General features: G+C 37.5%; 1 protein-coding gene across 3 annotated transcripts in view; it reads left to right on the top strand.

Moving 5' to 3' along the window:
• HIVEP2 (HIVEP zinc finger 2) overlaps positions 1 to 21,974 on the top strand; it is a 181,713-nt gene that overhangs the window by 36,683 nt on the left and 123,056 nt on the right. The window contains exon 1 of one of the 3 annotated variants that reach the window (XM_036316681.1): positions 4,651 to 6,390. The exons of the other annotated variants lie outside the window; for them this stretch is intronic. The gene's annotated coding sequence lies outside the window, so the exon portion shown is untranslated. Of the gene's footprint in view, positions 1 to 4,650; positions 6,391 to 21,974 lie in introns of those variants that run through there. 3 annotated transcript variants of the gene reach the window in all.

Genomic DNA, 21,974 nt, shown 5'->3' with positions numbered 1-21,974 from the left:
AGAGTACAACAAATTATAGGAACCAGGGAAGGTTTTATTTGAAGACATGGTCCTTAAAGAATGGTTAGCATCTTGAGAAGCAGAGATGGGGTTGGGAGTTGGCAGTCCACTGGAGAGAATGTTACAGATGAATGTAGGAGCATCCCATATGGCTGCCTTAGCACTGAATATTACTAAATTTTTGAGGCACCATCCACGTAGACTGTGACATAAATGGTGCCCCCTGTAGTTGTGTAGCATAGTGACCATTGAGTGAAAGCCAGGAGGCAAGAAACCTGCAGGGATATGATCAGAGAATCTTAAGCGAGTATAGCCTGGACCATATTGTGATGGATCTTGAATGAGTGAGATTGTTTTACCCCTTTCATTGGGTTGTTGAATTAAAAGGCTTTTGAACCCTCTCAAATGCCGAGATTCTATTTTCTCTGATTCAGTTGGTAAGAGAAAAGGAGGAAGATCTTTGAGCAGTGGAGTGGCTCAGAATTTCAGAAGACGATCATACATAGGGTGACATGAATTGGGAAGTTAATAGACTTCTGATGTGTATAGCATGATTCTGCTTCTTAAAGGCCATCCAAAGGGAGTTGAGTAATATCTTATCTGGTGCTTTAAGGCGTCACAGGCTTGGCCCCAAACCAGGCCCAGTCCACTCTCACCGTGTTACCAGCTTCACATTTCCTACATCACACTGAGACTTCATTTCTTTGATCTCTCATGGGACATCCTTATTAATAAGCTTTGCTAGACTTTTCAACTTCTGACTTCTTTCGCCACTCGAGTCTTGTCTTCTCTCTATATCACATACTGTCTGCCTGCCCTTTGGGAAATTGACCTTTTTGGATGGGCCATGGGCTTGGACTTGTCCTGTGAACTGCCTGTTGATCACAGCTGTTTGTTTTGGGGTTTCGATTCCCTTCTTAGGTACAGCGCTAGGAATCAGGAGCCCAAGAAGGAGGCCTGTTATCAGTCTGTTGGAACAGGATAGGGGCAGAGTAATCAGGCTCAAACTACGGGAGTGAACATTCATTCATTCATTAAATGTTTATTGAGTGCGCTCCAGGTTAAGCACCAACTTGGTGTGGTTTCCCTGGCTGGTCCTGCTTTCATTGCTTTGAGCCTTTCTCCTTTCAAATTCTCTAAAATTTTAAGATTTTGTTCACAACAGCTGAGTCTCTCTGGGAGTATCAGCAAGACCTCTGTGGTAGTGTTAGAAGGCGACAACCCGGGGACAGCGGCAGCTGGTTTTATTTTTGGTTTTCGACAGTCAGGTGTTTGTAAGTTGAGAAGTGACTGTATTCAAACAACATGACTTGTAGTATGTCATGAACTCCTGTAGAAATAATGGATGTGGCACAGTTAAAAGGATTTCGATATTCTAATTTTAGTGGCCATGTGATTTGGATCTAAATGGTCACAATTTTCCTAAAATTTCATTATGTCTACTATTCAGTTTTTCTCCCATTGGATTGTTAAGGATATGAAATTATTTTTTATTATGCATGGTCTCTATTTTCAGGTCAGTTTCCATTTTCATTACAATTGTGCCAAAGTAAAAAAAAAATGTGCCAAACTAAAAATCTTCACTGCATTGTTTTTTATTTTTATTTTTGTTGATTTCAGAGAGGAAAGGAAAGAGAGAGATAGAAACATCAATGATGAGAGAATCATTGATGGGTTTCCCCCTGCACACCCCACACTGGGGATCAAGCCCGCAACCCGGGCATGTGCCCTGACCAGGAATCGAACCATGACCTCCTGGTTTACAGGTAGATGCTCAACCACTGATCCATACTAGACAGGCCTGCATTGTTGTTTTGGTTCACATTTCTTTAACAATTACTGGGGTTCTTTATTAATTATGTTTCTTTTTCTGAATTGGCTTGTCATATTTTTTCTATTTTTTGAAGTTTCTGTAAGCTCTTTATATATTATAAATATTGTTATTTATACTTAATAGTAGTTCTACTATTTCTCAATGTGATTTCATTTTTGTTTTGTTATTTCATGTTTAACCATTTTAGCTTAGTCTCATCTGGTTTATCAATTTCTGATCAGTTTTTGAAGGGTACTTTCAGTTACTTAAAAGTAGCTGTCATAAGGGTAGTGTGGTGCTCTGCTTGTTATCATTAATATTGCTGCTTCTTGGTCTACTATCAAGTGGTCTGTGTGTGTATAGACGTGTATATTCCAGAATCATGGAGTGATCAAACTAGAAGGGAATTATCAGTTTTATTTTTAATATTTAGAGGATCTAGTAAATGATATTTACAGGTAAATGTACATTTATAGATTAAGAGTTTAGAATGCAGATGGAAACTACATTCGAGACCTTCTGAATACAGTGAATCTGGTTGGTAAATGTATTTAACTTTCAGTTTTAATATAAAAATTGTTATATCTTATACTTATAAAGCACTTTAAAAACACTCTATGTTTGGAAATAAAAATTTTCATGTGTTTTTGAACCCTCATGACACTGCCTTCCAGTGTCTAAATTTTAAAATTTAAATATAATTTCAGAACTGTTTTCAAATTATTATTCATTTGAAAAAAATCATTTTAGCAGCCTCTTATTGATTCTCTAAATTTTGCCTTGTTGATTTTCTTCTTCTGATGCTCAGATTCTGTTATATAACTGGGTATATACTTTTGGAATTTATAAAGCATTTCAACATTCTCTTTTTATTGGTTTAATTGATCTTATAATCATTAAAAATAATCTAAGTTAGCTGATAAATATTTAGTTTATTGGTAGGTAGTTGAGCAGTATATTTCTCAAATGTATTTAGAGGCAGGAATTCAGTATACCTTCTAATATTTCACACAGGGGAAGAAAAAATTTACAAGCTAATAAAAGATTGTTTTTGTTAAGTAATTTTAGAAGATAAATTGTTATATCAACATATTATCAAATAAATGGGTAAGCAAAATAAAAGTTATTAAGAAAAGAGAATTAAATTGGTTTTAATAAATCATAGAGGAGGCGGAGTCAAGCCAGTTGTATGCTTATGACACATCAGCCTACTCTTATCTCAGGTTAGAAGATATGAAAACCACAGTTTGCTGATGGTTACCGAACTGATAAATAACGCTATGGGAGACGAAATTGCACTGGTCCAATTCGAGACGCTAAGAATGAAGTTTGGGGCAAGTTAGGATTGACAAATGAGAACAAATGAATAACAAACTATTTTTACAGAATGTTTATGAATTTGACTTTACACTTAAAATGTCTCCAGTATTGCTAGAGAGTTCTTGTATATATCTTTTTCTTTTGAGAGATAAGAAAGGGTATTTTCTCTACTTTGATCACATGATCAGTTTCATTGAGTTCCTTTACTTCTATAAGAAAGAAGGTAGGTAACTCAAATCTATAGTGAGTTACTATTTAAAACTAAATACACTATTAGGAAATATATCTGTTTTGATGGGGTTTGGAATGAAATATGTCATTCATTTCTGATTATGCACCTACTGTATTTTCTCATAGGTTTTATTTTGTATTTCAAGTTTGGTGCCAGCTGAATAATAGATTTACAGAAACATATCAAATACAGTACTAAATGAAAGTATATGGGGCACTGTGATCTTTTTACTTTAGCATTTGCTTTCAAAATGTCAATTACCAAGTTTTCCAGGAAATTATTTTTAAAGAGAAGTGCATAAAGGGGATTGACAAGTCATATTTGGGAGTAATTAGTACATAACAGATGGAAAACAAAAGTAGAACATGTGCCTTCAAATTCATGTATATAATTTCCTCTTTCTTCATTTGGAGATACTTGTCAGATATACTATTTGAAACTCAGACAGGGCCAATCAAGCTTGTAAGTCTAAAAACTAGTAGAAGTCTAAGCTTTGTATTGATCTGAGCTTTTACATTTATATTTATTCTCAAGTGAAGGAGCTTGAACAGTGTTTTGCTCAGCTCTTGTCTCTGTCCTCATTCCCCAACACTGTGCTGTCACTCTTGTCTCGTTGTAATATAGCAAAATGACTTATCAGTGTCAGGACATTTCAGTGGAACAGATAGTTAGAGATTCATTTAAAGTAGTGAAGTGTCACTCAGACATGATTCGTTGTTAGCTCTTTTTCACTTTGTTTTGGTGGAATAGTCAGTAATAAAGCAAGAAAGGAGTAAAATAGATGAGAGAAATGGGTTTGTGGACTCAAAGAAGGTGTTGTTACCGATAACACTTTATTTAAAAACGAGTACCACCATAGCATCGATTTCACCTTTTGTTTTGTTCCCTTAATTTCAGATATCAGAATCAGTATGTGAATGAGTGGGAATCACTGGAGTCAGTTGACCTGAACTGAGTATTGAGACTCCAGATAAGAGAAGTCTCTGAGTCTTGGTACTCTGTATGTGAAGGACAATCTTTAATTTCAGAATTTTTTGAATTTACTTTTGACAAAAAGTAAGAAAGCTCCTGAGTCTGTAAATTATTGTTATTATTGCCGAAACCAGTTTGGCTCAGTGGATAGAGCGTCGGCCTGCGGACTGAAAGGTCCCAGGTTCGATTCTGGTCAAGGGCATGTACCTGGGTTGTGAGCACATCCCCAGTGGGAGGTGTGCAGGAGGCAGCTGATCGATGTTTCTCTCTCATCGATGTTTCTAACTCTTCTATCTCTCTTCCTTTCTCTCTGTAAAAAATCAATAAAATATATTTAAAAAAAAAATTAAAAAAAAAAATTATTGTTATTATTGTTACTAAGTGGCACAGATGAGAGGTTTAACCTCATAAGTAATTGTTTAAATTACATCATCAGTCAACAGCAAGGGCAGATCTGTTGAAAATGTCTTCTCTGGACTAAAAAAAAAAAAAAAGTATATTTTCACATCATTGTTTGAACTGTCTCCAATGGATGATTTCAGCATTCATTGGGGGTATAGGCTTATGGTTTAATAGCCCAGTGCCTTAAATTCTGTGCCTGGGAGATGTTGTGTTGTACAGTAGTAAAATTCTACACATTATTTACAATCAAGAGGGAAACACTGGAGAAAAGAGCTGTTTTCTGATCCCAGTTTTACAACAAGGGAATACTGTTACAAGTTCCAAAGTAGCTTCAGTGGTTCAGTAGTTTAGATATTCCACCCCTTCTCCCCCCTCTCTAACATCCTGTTTCATCACAAATATTTATCATTTTACTCATCATTCTCTACCCGCCTGTGGGCTGTTGTGGTTGCTGTCACCCAGCCAAGAGGCTGGGGAATGCGTATCCACAAGCGGCGTGGGGCATCTGCCCAGGGTGCTCACAAGGTCCTGTAACCAGCTAACACTTGCTGTCGGCATTGTTGTGCCATGAAATAGATATAGAATAAGCCTATTTAAACAATTGCCAGAATCATCAATAACAGGAAAGTTGTGGCTAGTCATAGTGAAAATATACATACTATTTGTGGTAAGAAAAAAAAAAGAATTCTACAGCATTTGGAGATGTCATTCTGATGAGTTTTGGAAGCTTCAAAATCAAAGGAAAAGAAACATGACTGTATAAACAAAATTGTTACCTACAAAATCTGGTCTGTTTGAGTGCTTAATTAATGGTTTTAAAGGATCATCTGGTTTTACGGAGATGTTCAGTTAATATTAATTGGCTGCTCACTTGAAAAATATTTAATGTAATATAACACAAAATACAGTATGGTATATAATAACATAGTGTGCTGTGACATATTCCACTCACTTTCAGAAGGGGTAGGTATTTTTGAAGAGTATTGGCCAGGAATTTTGTAGACTGGAGTTATGGGCTTTAGGGAAGAAGACCACAAAGATGAGATGTCCTTCTCATTGCCTTGTATTGTGGGATATGTTCTGTCAATATAATTGACCATTGGTGATGTTAACTTGGGTCACTTGGTTATTAAGGTAGAGTCTGCTTTTCCTACTGTGAAGTTACTACTTTTCTCTTTCCATATTCTGTACGTTGGAAGTCAGCTCACATTTAAAGGGAGAATAATGAAGCTTTACCCCTTGAGGGAGAGAGTACTTACCAAATTAAGTATTTTTTTATGTGGACACATGGATATTTATTTTCTTCTTTGGGTTATCCTTGAGTGACTATTTATTTTGTCACTCAAACTAATTTTTTAAATTTTATCTTGCTTTTCTTTCTCATATTACATGGAGTTTGGTGCAGGGTGCATTACTTATCTTTTTGGCCTCTTCCTCCTCTATGTGTTTGCATTCTCATTCTTCAAATTATGAGATTTACTTTTGCTCTTCCGATGAGCACTTAAGGTCATTTTTATGGTCAAGTTTTAATGCACTGTGCAAGGAGAAGTCATAATACAAAACTTCTTGTTAGCAGATTGGTGAATTGACCTGAAAAATTGAGACTCAAGATTATGAGAATGTGTGACTAGGAACGAAAACAGATTTCCAGGTAGGAAATCAAAATCTTTTTCTTTAACTCCTTTGCACTTGATTTTGTAGAAATACAATCACCATTTTCTTAGGAGTGGACAATCCAAAAAGGAGGGTTGGCAACAAGATTGAGGTTGCATTAGGAAATCCCTTTGTGTTACTTTTTAGATTCTTTTACTTGATTTTAAACAATAAGATAATAGCTGAGCTTTGAAATAAAACCTCAGAGGAACTTACAGAAGTATATCTATATTTCCAAAAGTATTGTAGATATGATTTTGATTGTTGAGGCCTATTTGAAAAAGTATTCATCAGAGTATAAATACCATTAAGATTTATCATGCTAGAGAAAACAGCTACTGGTCATAGGATGTTTTATTTGTTTCACAAAATATTTACTAAGTATGGATTGATTTATATTTTTGCATTTCTCATGAACTCCTCTAAGATGTGATAAGGTCACAAACTCTCTGTAAGCAGGGAGGGGCCCCGGGAGAGGAAGCTCACAGAGCACACATGTCCTCAAGTTTCTGCATTCTGATTTTACAACAATAAGAATCAGTTTGCCAGCAGCTTCCACTGTGGTAATCTTACAAAGAGTAAGTCTCAAAAAAAAAAAAAAAAGTCTATGTGAACACAAAGGCAAGCAACTGAAAATCTGAAATACAGTGGAGTTAATATCATGCAGTGATTCTTACCTCTGCTGTTGGAAGTATAGAAGCAGTGTGATCCCTTCATCTAATCTACAGAGGTTTCAGCTCCATGGCAACATGAAGAACCTATTCTGTCAGAGGGTGTGTATACACAAATGCATTCAAAGCACGGGGTTGGAAGTGAGTTGGATGGGGTGGGGTGGAGGGGCGTGGACCAACTCTCCAAGTCTTGCCCACACATTTTTATTTGTGGATTATAATAAGGCCTTTGTGCATGGAGGCCAGATAGGAGTTCATGTCAGCTGCCCTCTGGTCTTTTACATGATCTAGCTGCATCACCCACCTCCCTTCTCTCTCCAGAAAGGAAGCAAGAAAGGGCAATTAAAGAATGCTGGTATTAGGAAAATGCTGTTGCCCCTTTCTCTTTTTTGAAATGTCAGCATTTCAAAATGTTGCTCTTCTGTGTGTCTCTAGGGGGATTTGGCTGCTTCTTTCCACAGTCTTTTTCTAGGGAAGGCCTTTTAATTGTAGCCTTCATGTATTGTGGGGGCTCCTGAAAGCTGTAATGAGCTTCCTCCTCTGGGGGAAGGAGTGCCTTCTGTTGGTCATCTGGCATCCTGCCTTCTACTTAAGGACCCAGGGTGGCGTGGAATGATTGGTGAATTAAGTATTCCTGCCCACAATGACTTGGCCTCTGACTCAACTCTGACAGTTAAGGTTCCTTGTCTCCCTTATGCTTCAGAGCTATGCCCGTCTCCATCAGTCCTTTGCTTAGTTTTATGACTTTGAAGAGATAACCTCATGGCTTGACTATATATTATATGTCAATGTTCCTGTCCTGCATTATAGGAATGTAGAACAATCGGAAAAAGTGTTTATTTTTGCTGTGCTCCAATTTAGTTGATCCAGTGGATAATTCACATGTTTTGCTTTACCCTGGTTACTTCTGAGAAGAAACTAAAAAGTCTGAGACCATTTTTGTACCATCTAAAATTTGAGGTTGTATAAGAATGGTTAGCTACACTAGGTTCAGAGATTAAGGATCTAAGGAATGTCCTTTTTGATAGAATCTTTACCCTTTGCTTTTACCCCTGAACATAATCCCTGCCCAGCATCATAGATGGCTCCAGTGAGGGTAGGAGAAAATTATTGATGAGAGGCCCAAGATTTTTATGTTTCTACTTACACAACAGCTAAGGGTTGCTTTCTGCTTATACTTTGGACTACAATCATCATTTCTTCACACAAAGAAATGATACATTTCTCCCATTTTTTTTTTCTGCTTGGAACACTCTTTGGATTTACTCTTAAAATTAAATGATCTGTGATTAAGATTATTTATACCCACATACCATCAGTTTCATTGATTAATTAACTTGTTCAGCTGTTTTTTACTTACTTTTGTGTGCTGGTCTGACCATGGGGGAAAAATGGGTGTGTGTCTACCTCTGAAGAGCTAATGTTCTGGAAATCAAGTGCAGACAGCAAAACATGGCGATAGGTTGTGAAATGGGCTTGAGAGAAGGCCCCATAAAGCCTGGCTGTGACACAAAAAGGATGCAGTTAGCTCTGCTGAGGGCCTTAGAGTAGGAGTTTGCCTGGTACACAGCCCTAGGAATGGCTTTCTAGGGCATAGAGGCCTGACATACAAAGGCCCAAAGGAAAACAGCAAGGTGCTTTTGTGAGCAATACATCTTTGTGTGGCTGGATTATAAGGCATACTAGAGGAGGAGTGGAGGCTCCAAGGGAAGGATCTGGAATGCTTGGCAAGAACTGGGTCAAGGAGGGCATGCCAGTCTGGTATGTTGGAACTTTGTTTTGTAGGCAATGAGGAGAGACATATTGAGGTTTGTATTTTACAAGGGACTCTCAGGCAGCATAATAAGAATGAATTAGAAGGACCCAAACCTGCCGTGGGAGACATGGTTTGCAGACAGTTATAGTCATCTTCAAAAGAAAAACAGAGAGGCCCGAACTAATGCTGTGATATTCAGAATAGTGAGCACAGGATGGATGGTTAAGCTTAGGAAACAGTACTACTGACTGAGTCCATAGGAGATTGAGGGAAGAGAAGGAAATTCTCAGGACTGCAGTTGGATGACAAGGTGAATAAGGAAGACACTGTCCAGGATGGGAAACACAGGAAGATGAGCAGGCTTTGGAGAGAAGGAATGACTTACGTTTTAGATTTGTTGTATCTGTGGTCATATGTGGTCTGTGGAAAGGTCACTGGTTTGGGGTAAGAAAAACATGAGTTCAATTACTTCTCCAACTTATAACCTGTGTATTTTCAGGTACATTACTTAACCTCTGGGATCCTTAGTTTCCTGATCTGTAAAATGGGGGTAATAATTATTAGCTTGCAGGCCACTGATAAGTGGTAAACGAGATCATTTGTGCAAACCTCCAGACTCATAGCCTGTTATCAAATAAAGGGCAGATTGCTATCATTGCAATGTCCTGTGGGCAGATGACCAGGCCTGGAGCCCAGCAGAGAGGCTGAAAATGCAGACTCTAGTCTAGAGTCAAGAGCATAGACAAGTACAGAATGCATCAGTGGGGCTGAGGCAGCATGCACATTCATTTGCACTCATTTGTCCAGAATCATTGGTTGAAAGCCAGTGTGTGCAAAATTCTTTGCAAGAAATAGTGAAGAAGAATAAACTGACCATAGCCTTGGGAGGTAATAATGATAACCTTCAGATGGCTCAGCAGAAGTAGCTCTATCTTTGTAGTTGATCTTCCTCAGACACTTTGAGTAGGTGATAGAGGAACAGAGAGGGCAGTGGTTTTTAGGATGGATAAACTGAAGGACAGCTGACAAATGATTTGGAATGCTGGCAAAGGGAAGGGTGAAGTGATTCATAGTGGGATCTAGTGAAAGAAGTGAAAGAAGCCAGGAGGAGGAGGACGAGGGTGAACTATTGGAAGGGAGGGGTTGAGGAATTGGGTGTCTCTTTGTGGCTGCTAACAATAGAGTGTGGATGTGACAGGTTAGGTGATGTGACAAGATTGATTAAAGTAGCTGACCGGCATATTGCCAAATAGATCTGATTTCCCTGTAAGGTTTAATGGAAAATAATCAAATATTTTAGAAACTAACCTTTTAAAAGAGATTGTATTTTGAGTTTTAGCTTATCTCCTACATTATTTGTCAATAACTATTTTTTTATTAAATGAAGACTTCTGAATAAGTTTTATTTGAGCATTTTTATCTAATATCAGCCATTGGTTCTTATGTGATCCAATAAGATTGATTTCAGATAATGAGGGTAAATATAGAGACCCAAAGGGTCAGGCTTGAAGCAAAACTAAAATGATGAAGATAATAATCTGTTGCATCAGCACCCTTAGCTGAAGCAGGTTGGACATGTCTCTTTATGGGCGATTACATTTGGTGTCTTCATTTGATCTATTTGGAGTCCTCATTTGATCCAAAGCACATTTGTTGTGTTTTCTCATTTCTATACACTGAAATAAATAATAGAGTCTGTTAAAATTTTTGGTTTAAACTTGGTTTAAATAGGAATTCTAGAGAGTGAAGTTTATGTTTTCATAAGATTGGCATATACATATTGCTAAATGAAGAAGGCTTCATAGAACAAGTGTTTATAGGAATTGGCAGATTGAAAATGCTATGATTTATTCCAGTATGTATAGAATTCACCTGGGCAGCTTACTGAATATGTAGATTTTGGGGCCCATCCCTGGAGGTGATGATGTAGGTTGTCTATAGATTCAACTTTGAAAAACTTACAGTAGAGCTTCTAGCTTTGGAAAATTGCTACAGTATTGGGCACCACCCTAAGTCATTGTGACAAATAAACAAGGAAGGGAAAATAGAAAAGAAAAAGCTAGAAGAAAATAAGATAAATGAAGGCAAGAAAAGAGACAAAAATTTAAGTCCTGAAGAAATCCCTACAAACTTCTATGTTTTAAAAGGCAAAACTTAAGGATGCTAGATAGAATCAAAATAATTTTAGCATTACAAATGAAAAACAACATGAGGTATACAAGATTGCATAGGAAAAACATGAAAAATCCATGAAGCGTTCCATTAAGACCTCTGGCTATGAATTCAAACTCTTAAGCATTAACATTAAAATGTAGTTATAGTTTTTTTTTTCAGCAACCTTTTAAATTGTAATGTGATGGCTGTACTACTTGTGATAAGTTTTGGTCATGGAACAGAGCCATCATTATAAACAATTTAATCGGATTATTTTATTTTTCTTCTGAATATCAAGTCATGCCAGTGAATTATCAAGGCAACGTTCAGTCTCCAACATGGTTTACTAGTACTACTGCTGCCTAAGGTTGTTTTGGAGATTAAACAAGGTCAGGATTCTGGATGCCAGAGCCCCTGGGTTCAAATTATTGCCTTTTCACTAACTCTGGGCAAGGTAATGCAACTCACTTTACTCAGCTGTGAAACAGGAATAATAGTAGTACTGACCCCACAGAATTGTTTCCAGGAATAAGTAAATTAGAAAATGTGAAGCCCTTGCAATAGTACAAGGCACATTGTAAACATTCAATACATGTTATCCTGAAACATAACGTCTATTGTCAAGTTCTCTGTTAAAAGTAAAAGTACATAAATTAAAAATAGGATTATTCAAAGTAGGGACATACAAATACATTTATAAAGTTACAGTTCATGGCTATTCAGTGGAATCATTGAACATCTACTACGTGCAATAAGAACACCTGGTGATCTACAATCATGTGTAAGATGCTCAACTTTGGACAGTTATCCTATTGACTTAGTTTTTTTGAGTAGATATTATGCTGTGTTGGGAAATAGCATGGAAGTTACTCGAAACTATATTTTCAGCACAAGTAAAAGTCAGTTCATGAAGGACAGAAGGGAATGGTAATACTAGATTATATCTTGCTATATTTTGAAGTATAGCAGATCACTCAAGAAAATATGGATGGAATGAAAATATTAGAAAAGCTGTATATTCAAGAGGTGACTCTACTGTTTTCAAATTATGTGGCCATAGGCAATTGACTTAACCTACCTATGTCTTAATTTTGTTCTTTCTTGCTGAATAGGTTGATTAAATGAGCTAATGTTTATGAAGACATTCTAAGAACTTGGGCATTTGTATGTTTTTTTATGATTTATATTATATAGGGCTTGTGGATTTCTGAAGATCTATGACTCTAAAACAAACACTTAGAATAATGTAGTTTTAATAAGGTTACAGAAAACTATATTATTCTCTGTTGAATTACCTGTAGATCAATAATAGATGAGCAACTTGCTGCAGAAGTAGGACCAAGAAGAAAAGAATCATAGCTGGAAGGTCACAGAGGGCAGAGGTTACATGACTGATCTAAGGGAACAATTAATAAGCTGTGAAATAGGAACCTCAGGGTTCTTACCACTGCTCTCCATGCTTCTCCCTGACTATTTCTCAATTGAGTGGACGGAGTATAGGCTTTGAAGTCAGATCTGAGTTAAAATCCCTGCTCTGTCACTTACTACTTGTAACTCCGACAATTACTAAACCTCTGTGAGCCTCTTCCCTCATTTGAGAAGGGAGTAGAATGACTTGCCTGGCGAACTTGTGAGCACAGGAGATCATGTCTGTAAACTACCTGCCCAGCAACTAGCTGATGCATTCTTTTTCTTGTGACTATATATTGCCCAATTGCAACACTTGGATTACACGCTTACTGAATAGGAATAGTAATACAACTAATAATGGCCGTTGTTGAACTGAAGGGTTCCGTGTGCCAGGTCCTGTTCTTGATACAGTACATGTATGATTAATTTCCAAAACATCCTGATGAGGTAGGTGTTACTGTAGTTGCCACCAAAGCTCTGGGAGGGGAACCAACTTGCCTAAGGTCACCCAGAGAGTGTGGTGGAGCAGGTTTACGAACCTGGCCACTTGTGACTCCAGATCCCACTTCCCTAGTTACTGGGTTATTCCTGTTCCTCCCTGGCCAGTTTAGGGATGTGGGACAAAGAATGAAAGGACTAGTTGTTTCAGGAGAGTTGTTTTGTGAATGGGGTGAGTGTTTGCTTTCAGAACCTTCCCCGTTCGGGTAGACAATATTGGAAGGGGCCTGCACTCACCCATCATGTAACCTCTGAGTGTGTCACGAAGCCTCACGGAGCTCCACTTCCCTTTTGGAGTGCAGTTATTATACCTTGTAAGGCTTGTAGCGAGCATTTAAATGGGGTAATAGCCATAGAGCACATCCCTGGTAGCCATGTCTTCTCAAATCTCTCCTCCTGCTCCCTTCTTAAGTAGCAGACTAACGCTGAGGACAGAGCCTTGGGGACGCCTGCTTTCCTTTTACATTTAAACCAGTGGGGTTCTGTGTTATGCAGCAATTCCATTTTTAAAAGCAGTGATGTTATTTCGTAGGATATAACCATTGATTGCATTAAAGTATTGCCCACATCTGTTCATTGATCAGTTTTATACGTTGGATAGACTGCGTTCAATGAAGATAGGTATATCACATCAGTCTTTTCATCGATTTGCCTTCTGTGTCTGGCTATGTGCACTTAGCTCACAGTCCCTTTAAGAACCACTAGCCTTCAGCAAAAATAACCTAGAGCAGCTCGTGTTACTGCCAGGCTCCAGACTCTTCAGGGGGTCAGGTTGCTTATTTCTTTGGCAGCTACCTCAGCAGAGATGGAGGAAGAGCTTTAGCTCCGCCAGCAGAGGGGGTCCCTGTGGATGTGTGCACCAGAGTCCACTCTTAGCAAGGCACCTGCAGCTCTGACTTCTTCTGGACTTGCCTGCTTCTTCAGGGTGGAAAGGCTTCAGGTTGGGGCCACTTAAAGTACTTTAAAGTAATTGTGACCCCGTCCCTGGGCCTGGATGCTGGAGTCTATCTTTCCCATCATCCATGGGTTTTGTACTGTTTCTCTGAAAAATAAAAATGAAAAGGATATCAAAAGTCATCAAAACAAACATGTACCTCTCATCCCAAAAGTGAAAGTGTGGTGTGTGAGGGAAGGTCATGGGAGAACACACCCTTTTCTCCAGACCCCTTGTGCCTGCACCTGTCTGTCTTGCTAGCCTTTCTTGGAGAGGAATGTTTTTACTGACTGTACCTAAGCCAAGGAAACAAACCAAAATCAAGGTCTAATGCTCTATAAAGATAAACAAACAATAAACAAAAGGAATGAACTCCTTATGTAGGTCCAGTTTGTTCAATTATGGAAAACCAGTGAGATAACTTAAGAAGCAGTTCAATGTGTGAGAGGGGACAAAGAACCAGCAAAACAGACATCTGGCGCCTTGTCTCAGCGATATTACTGAATTAGCCGAGTTGCAGAATAACAGAATTTTAACAATGTGGTGGTATCTGTGAGTGACTCACCTTCACTCAATTTCTGTGGGAGGAAGGTGGGACCCAGAGAGGTTGAGTGACTTACCTAAAGTTACTCAGCTGGTTGGTAGTAGATCTGCACCCACAGCCCCAGTATACACATCATTGCAGTCCATCATACTGCAAAGACAGGGTCCAGAGTCAGGGTCTTTCCAAGCCCCTATTTCCTTAACTATAAATGGGTGTTGTACTACCTGGCATGCCTTCTTGGTAAAGAATTGTAAGAATATGCTAAGTGACTGTGGATAAAAACACTTAAAATCTATTCAATTATATATTAATATTAATTAATAATAAATTATCTATACATATATATGATGAGATATACTAGTATGTACAGTGTGACACCTGATATTTTGTTAAAATTGTCCTTGTGGGAACTCATTAGAAGAAATTTGGATTCTCTTTTGGAAATGTGAAACACCATGAAATCCCCAGGAGTGTTATGGCAAGAACTCTAGACTTATTAACTTGATCATTATATCTACTAACTCTTATTACTTTACCTTTCTGAAAACTAGAAAAAATAAAATTATTGCCCTGTCTTGAGTTGTCCTGATGATAACCTTAAGAATATATGGGGAAGTGCTTTTTGAAATGTAAAGCACAGACGTGAACTATTGCCAAATATTGCTGAGGGCCACAGACCCTGTCCACACAGCACATATGGTATAATTAAGGTAATACATTCAAGAGCAAATTCAACATTATCTGACCTTGGTGTCAGATAAAGACTGTATACTACAGATGATGATTTGAATGAATTAATGAATCCTTTTATTATAGTTTACAAATGGAAATGTAATTATCCTTGTAATTATTAATCTTTCCCTATAATTATTAATCTTTCCCTTTACCCAAATTGTCAAGACATGTGCATAGGGTACCTCATATTTATAGGACTTAATTTACTATAATAAATAATATAGAAGGTAGAGATTGAAATGTTATTTTTACAACTTTTTAGTTATGTAATTTGCACTAATATTTAATCTAACTTATTTGATTATTATAAAACATTTGTGAGTTATAATGAATATTACCATTATTTGAAAGATGAGAGGTCAAAAGATTTTCCAAAAACCTCACAGAATGTGAATGGCAGGGCTCTTCTGACCCCAAATCCTGTGCACTGGCTACTGTAATGTGCCTCTCTATGTTGTATTGGGGGTTCCATCCTATGGACTGTATTCTTTATTAGTTTCTTTCATTGTTATAGTCATTCATTTAATCTGAATAGTGTATGTGGAACTCTGTCATATGATATTCTCAGACTTCCAGGACTAAATCTCTTTGGATAGAATGGGTTGTTTTATGTCTGATTTCTTTAAGAGACGAAGTATTGACACTCACACTTGAACCTTGCAAATGGGGGGGAAGGGGAGGAGACAGGTGCTTAAAGGGGGAACCAGTGATGTCAGAGTTGAAATAAATCTTCACTGTCCAGTAAGATAGCCTCCCTCACCCATCTTATAGGGCTATTTACTTTTAAATTATTTAAAATTTAAAAATCGTCCTCACTCATACGAGCCACATTCCAAGTGTCAATGGCCACATATGGTTCCAGTGTCTACTGTTCTAGGCAATACAAATATACAGGGTGGGGCAAAAGCAGGTTTACAGTTGTTTGTATGAAAATAATATAATATAATAAATAATAATATAAGAATAAACTCTATGTTTTATGTACTCACAACTGTAGAACTACTTTTGCCCCACCCTGTATATAAATATATATCTAGTTCAACAGGGCTGAAATAGATAATTTTGCTGTCTTATATATGTATATATAATTGCATATTGGAAATGAAATTAATTCTGTTATACATTTCCACCTAAGACATAATAATAGGTACCATTTATTGAGCACCTTCTCAGTAATGTCAGCTATTGGAGTAGATGCATAATGCATGTTACTCCGTTTTATCCTAATATCATTTTGTAGATTGGGAACCTGAGGTTCAGAGAAGTTATGTAACTGCATAAGGCATGATAGGGCTATGCATTGAACAGTCTTCTTTGATGTAAAAGAGAATGCTCTTTTGCTCTACCATGCTGTCTTTCTAGTCTGGTTGGACAATATTGGGAGCTAAAATCATCAGTGCATTGTTGTATCATTCAGTCCACTTTTGTTCAACAGATGAGCCAGGAAGTGACTCTGCTGGGAGCTGGAGATGCAGCAGTCAACACAGCACAGTCTCTGACCTCAAGGAGCTCCAAATCAAAGAGGGAGTTCAGACATATAATTAGCAATTGTGACAGTGTAGCCTTATCTCTGACCCAAGACTTTGTATGATGCATTCAGGATCCATGGAAAGATTTAATTCAGTGAATGCCATAGTCAGATTTATGTTTTATAAAACTCCCTTTGGGTCACGAAGAGCATTGTTGGGAGGAGAAAGAGAATGTAGGATAATTACTTTATTTAGCTAAGTGAGGAAATGTTGAAGGCTGAAGCTGAGGTCACGGTGATGGAGTTAGAGAGAAGATGGACAAGAGAGAGAGAGTTAACTTGGTAAAATTGTCAAGCTTTGAGTATTAGGCCTGAGAGAAAGGAGCAGTTAAAGATGACTCCCATGTAATTACCTTGAGTTATTTGGTGAATGTTTGGCCTCATGATTGGGTATGAGGAAAAGGTTGTGCAAATGTGTGTGTGTGTGTGTGTGTGTGTGTGTGTGTGTGTGTGTGTGCGCGCGCTCACACGCACGCGCACGTGTGTGTGCTCATGTAAGTGAATTGCATGGTGTGAAAGTGTGAAGACAATGACCTCATTGACCAGAAGCCATAAAATGTCCAGAAAGAAATCTTGTTTGCTAGAGAAAAAGGGCATATTAAGCAATGAGACATTTTAAGGAGGTAATTGGGGAAGGTCTGGGGCAGGGGTGGGCAAACTTTTTGACTGGAGGGCCACAATGGGTTCTTAAACTGGACCAGAGGGCCGGAACAAAAGCATGGATGGAGTGTTTGTGTGAACTAATATAAATTCAAAGGAAACATCATTACATAAAAGGGTACGGTCTTTTTTTTTTTTTTTTTAGTTTTATTCATTTCAAATGGGCCGGATCCGGCCTGCGGGCCGTAGTTTGCCCACGGCTGGCCTGGGGGATAGGGGACAGGTGCCGGGTGGAGGGGGTCATTGGGAAAAAAAGGGGGACGTCTGTAGTACTTTCAGTAATAAAGGTGAATTTTTAAAAAGAGGCAAAACATTAAAAATAAAACAGAATCCTGACATAATACTGAGACTGAAAGGGAGAACTAAACTTAAAGTCTAAATATGAGGGATCTGCCCTAGGCTGGACACAGGATGGTGAATTGGAGATGTATTTTCCCCCTTTTTACATAGTCACAACCAGTAAAAGGGGTTATTATCATGGGATTCTATTCATGGCCTAGAGGATGAATTTAAAGATGGCGTCCAGAAAGCCTAATGTGGATAAAGCAGATTTTTTGCTACATTTTCTTTGGTATGTGCTTCCCTCCCTCTTTCCCTCCCCCATTCTGTCCAGATAATTAAATAATCTGGTCTTAATTTAGTGACCAGATAATTTGTTTGACATTTTTTTAAAAAGTTAAGAGGTATTTTCTGACATTATTTTTAGCATTTTTAAATTTTAAGCAGTGGTTTGTTTAATTGCATTAGAGCAGACAATTGTCTCACAAGTTTAAATAATTATAATGATATCGAAGGTTCTAATCTAGGGTAAAGAAGTTTTATTTTATTTTTTAAAAAAAATCAGTTGTTTTGCTGATAGTAAAGTTAACAGGCATGAAATGAGTAAAACCAGGAGCACTCGTGGAAATAATTTCTTATGGAAATCAATCTGTAATCTCTGCATTGAGAGTCATGTCTGTGCATTTTGAAATAGTGCCTGCTTTGGGGACTGACATTGTTTTACAATTACCTGAGGATTCTCAATTCAGACTTGACCAGCACAGACCACCATGGCAGAAGGCTGTCAGGTGTCTGATGCAGGGTGAAACGTGATTATTTCTGGGTGCTTTGCCTAGTTTTGAGCTATTTAAAAACATGAGCTTCTGTAAAATTCGTGAAACAATTTTGGTTTCTGAACCAGTTAACTTTAAGTACATTCTTTCTTCATTAGCAAATGAAAATATGTCTCATTATCTCATATTTTTTTTGTTTTTTCTGGTTTCTTAATTTTTTTCCCTTATTCATTTTCAAAAAGGAATAATGCAACCTTATGAAATAAAATAGACTGTAGATTGAATTTGCTTTATTATCTCACATTTGATGGCAGGAATTAATTGCTGAACTGTTGATGATTGGGAGCTTAGCAACATTTATGAGTGAAGTGATGTCTGTACACCACTGTTTCTTCAAAGTCATGTGGCAATGATCAACTAGAGGGCACCAGCGAACGTTTCCGTTTTGATTCTTTAAAGTAGGCCATATATTGTTGACACGTGCATAGGAGAGAAACGTGAGTGCTTTGCAAATCTTAAAATAAATTCCACCTATATTTATAGCAGTGTTCTCATACTTGAGGGAAGTGAGGTAGAGCCTACAAGTGTAGGAAGAAAATGTCTTTTTCCTGCTGCTGGAGAGTTACCCTCTAGAATAAAGATCTTAAGTTTGTTCAAAGTTTTAGCAAGGTTGCTAATAGGTCTTTGCCAGTTGTGTGGGCAGCATAGTTAATATCATTAAGCACTGAGAAAAATCCTATCACAGAGAAATGGCCTGTGGTTAATAATTAACCAGGTAACAATAAAAATCTACCCACTATTAGGATTGGTAATTAAAACTAACATACTAGTATAGGGCATCCAAGTAGGAAGTGTTCAAGTTCTTCAGCAAAAGTTTGGGTTCTATCATAGCCAGTTGCCTTTATTTGTGTACTGTTACTTAAAGGAAACTGGGAAGGGAACATTTTTTAGATATTCAAATATTAAAATGTGCAAAAATCCAGCATTTTCTAACATGAAAGCTGTGTGAAAGACCTTCCTCTGTAGGGTAGCTGTGCATATGTTTGAGTGGGAGGAAAAAGAGAGCAGATGACTTGAAAACTAATAAAATTGTTACACATGTAAAAAGTTATTTTCCTTCTCATAGAATAACCAGGAATTCAGTCTTCATACCATCTTGTCACTTAATTAAAATATTTGCACATCATATTTCATTGATTAATTGATTGATACATTAATTTTTGGGCATAAAATAGTAAAGCCTCCTATGTGTAAGATATCATAGTAGGTATATCTAATTCATGTAATAATTCTTTCTATAAATGATCAAACGAATTCAGGAAAAATATAATTGCAAATACAGTAAGCAAAATGTCCAATTTCTTTGGTAAAACTTATAATTAAGCCTAACTCTACTTAATAGATACAAACTGCAATTTTTGTTCTTTTCCTAACATTTCTTTTTAAGGCAACCAATGCCTTTTTTTTTTTTTTTTTCAGACTGAGTAAGTAATGATGTTTGGGGAGCATGCTTTAAAAACAGAGGCATTGTTCTATGGGAGAACATGAATAAAAGAGAAGATTATGTGGCATTTTATAAGATAGTTGGTGGTACTGTTTAATGCTTATAAAATTGTGTTAAAATTTACTAAACAGCTCATTATTGCAGGAGCTTATTTGAACCAGTTATTTGTGGTTATGCCTGTTGAGGAAGCTTAAACGTCAACTCTCTCCAGCCATTGAACTGCAGCACGTTGTCTTCAGGTCTCTTGTAAGAAAGTCTAAATGTAGGCTGTTGAATAATCCCTTTGAGGGCCCTGTAACTATTTTTATGCCTGGATATGCGTCATCAGTGGGTATTTTCTCTGGTGACTTGCTTACATCAGGTCTCCTACCATACATTCTATCAGTGAGTGACTTATGATTGATGGGGACCACGGCTGTTGTTTAGCTTTATCTGTGACCTCAGCGAACCGACAACAGGAATTTCCAGGCTGTTAAATTCTCTGAATGCTTGAAGACCGGGACTCCCGGTGTTGACCCAGGCAGGTAGCAGAGTGATATTATTCACCAGCGGATGATGGGAGGAGGGACAAGAGAAGAAAGGGGAGGGAGGAGGAGGGGAAGGGAGGGGGAATTCCTTTTGTGAGCAGGGCAGCTCTGCCTCCGCTGGTTCCTTAGCCCTTGGAGGCTGTGTGTGGGGAAGGGTGCATTTCCTGGACCTGAGAACACCGACAGTCAGGACCTTGCCAAGGAGGCACCCAGGCACTCTGTGGGGTCGCCGGCGAAGGCACCGAGTTCTCTTTAATTAGCTAAGGTTTTGTTTCTGAAATCAGCTGGATTTATCCACGAGCGATGGGACTATTATGATCCTGTATAGAAAAGGGCTTTGAATGGAAAGGTGTGCAGTCATTCCTAGAGATAACATAGGAATCTACTGTTGTCTTTAATCTGGATGTGTTTGGAGGTGATTCTGAAAGTTACCTTGCACCTCACTTGGACAAGCGTTGGGGACTAAAGCCGTGCATGGATGTATGCATGTGAAAATGAATGATAACTCACATAAATTGTGAATACGGTGCCTGAGCTGTAGGGAGATTTAGACACCAGTATTTTAGCAGATTACAGTTGCTTTCATAGAAGCGTATCTATCTCCTAAACTTTTTTCCTAATCTGTCTTTCTATCTCCTCACATTCCTCATTCTCTTTTTTAACCTCTTTTCTCTACCTTTCCTGGATGTCACTTTGTTTGCAAAGGTAGTTCTTGACTTTTTGCTGTGCTGAAGAAGATCAGGTTGTAGACAGATTCTAGTTTGCCCATGTTTGCTGACTATTAAACAAGACAAATAAGATTAAAACACTCCTTTTAGTGTAATGCAATTCCATCTTTTAAGCATTTAGGCAAAATTGGTTTTCTAATCTTTTAAGACTATTTTCATTATGGAAACATAACATTTGTTGATTTGGGTTACCAAGTGTGTGTGTGTTTTTTTTTTAAATTATGTATTATAAAGATATATCCCCTTAGTGTAACAGATTCTTAAGGGTGCTTGTCACTGTAACTAATTTCTTTTTTTTTTTTTTTTGTAACTAATTTCTTAATGGCTAGTCTCCTAGAAACCAAATTCTGAGGTAAATATCAGAGCCTAGTGCCTTCAAACAGGTGCTGTGTGGGGTAGAAAAGCCCCAGTAGAGAAATATTTTTATCTGTGTTTACTTTACCTCTTATAATTTCACTAAGTGGGCAACAGCATTCCCAATTATTTTTATAGCCTCATTTCCAGTTAGCTATCAATATGCTAAAAATCTATCTACCTGTCCAGTCATATTGTTTTAATTTTAGACATTTAAAACCAGATGATTGAAGGAGAAGGAAAAATGAGTGCCATTATACTTGTAAACCTAAAAAACTTTTCTGTAAAATAATTGCTTCTTGAATAAGCAATATGACTCATGACAAGCATTTTATAATTTGAAATTTGTGAAAGATTAAAATTCAGAGCTCCATGAGTTTTGAGTGAGAAGTAGTTGAATGAATTAAGCCTTCGGAATGCATCTAATTAGGAAGAAACCATTAAAATATTGTTGAGACCTATTGTTTATGTTTATTTCATTGTACTGTCCCCCAGGAGCCATTGCTAGCTAGATTTACTTTCATAAG

This window comes from Myotis myotis, unplaced genomic scaffold, assembly GCF_014108235.1.
Source record: "Myotis myotis isolate mMyoMyo1 unplaced genomic scaffold, mMyoMyo1.p scaffold_m19_p_7, whole genome shotgun sequence".
NCBI lineage: Eukaryota > Metazoa > Chordata > Mammalia > Chiroptera > Vespertilionidae > Myotis > Myotis myotis.
The sequence above is the reverse complement of the archived record's forward strand: the minus strand, read 5'-3'. Positions and strand labels throughout refer to the sequence as shown.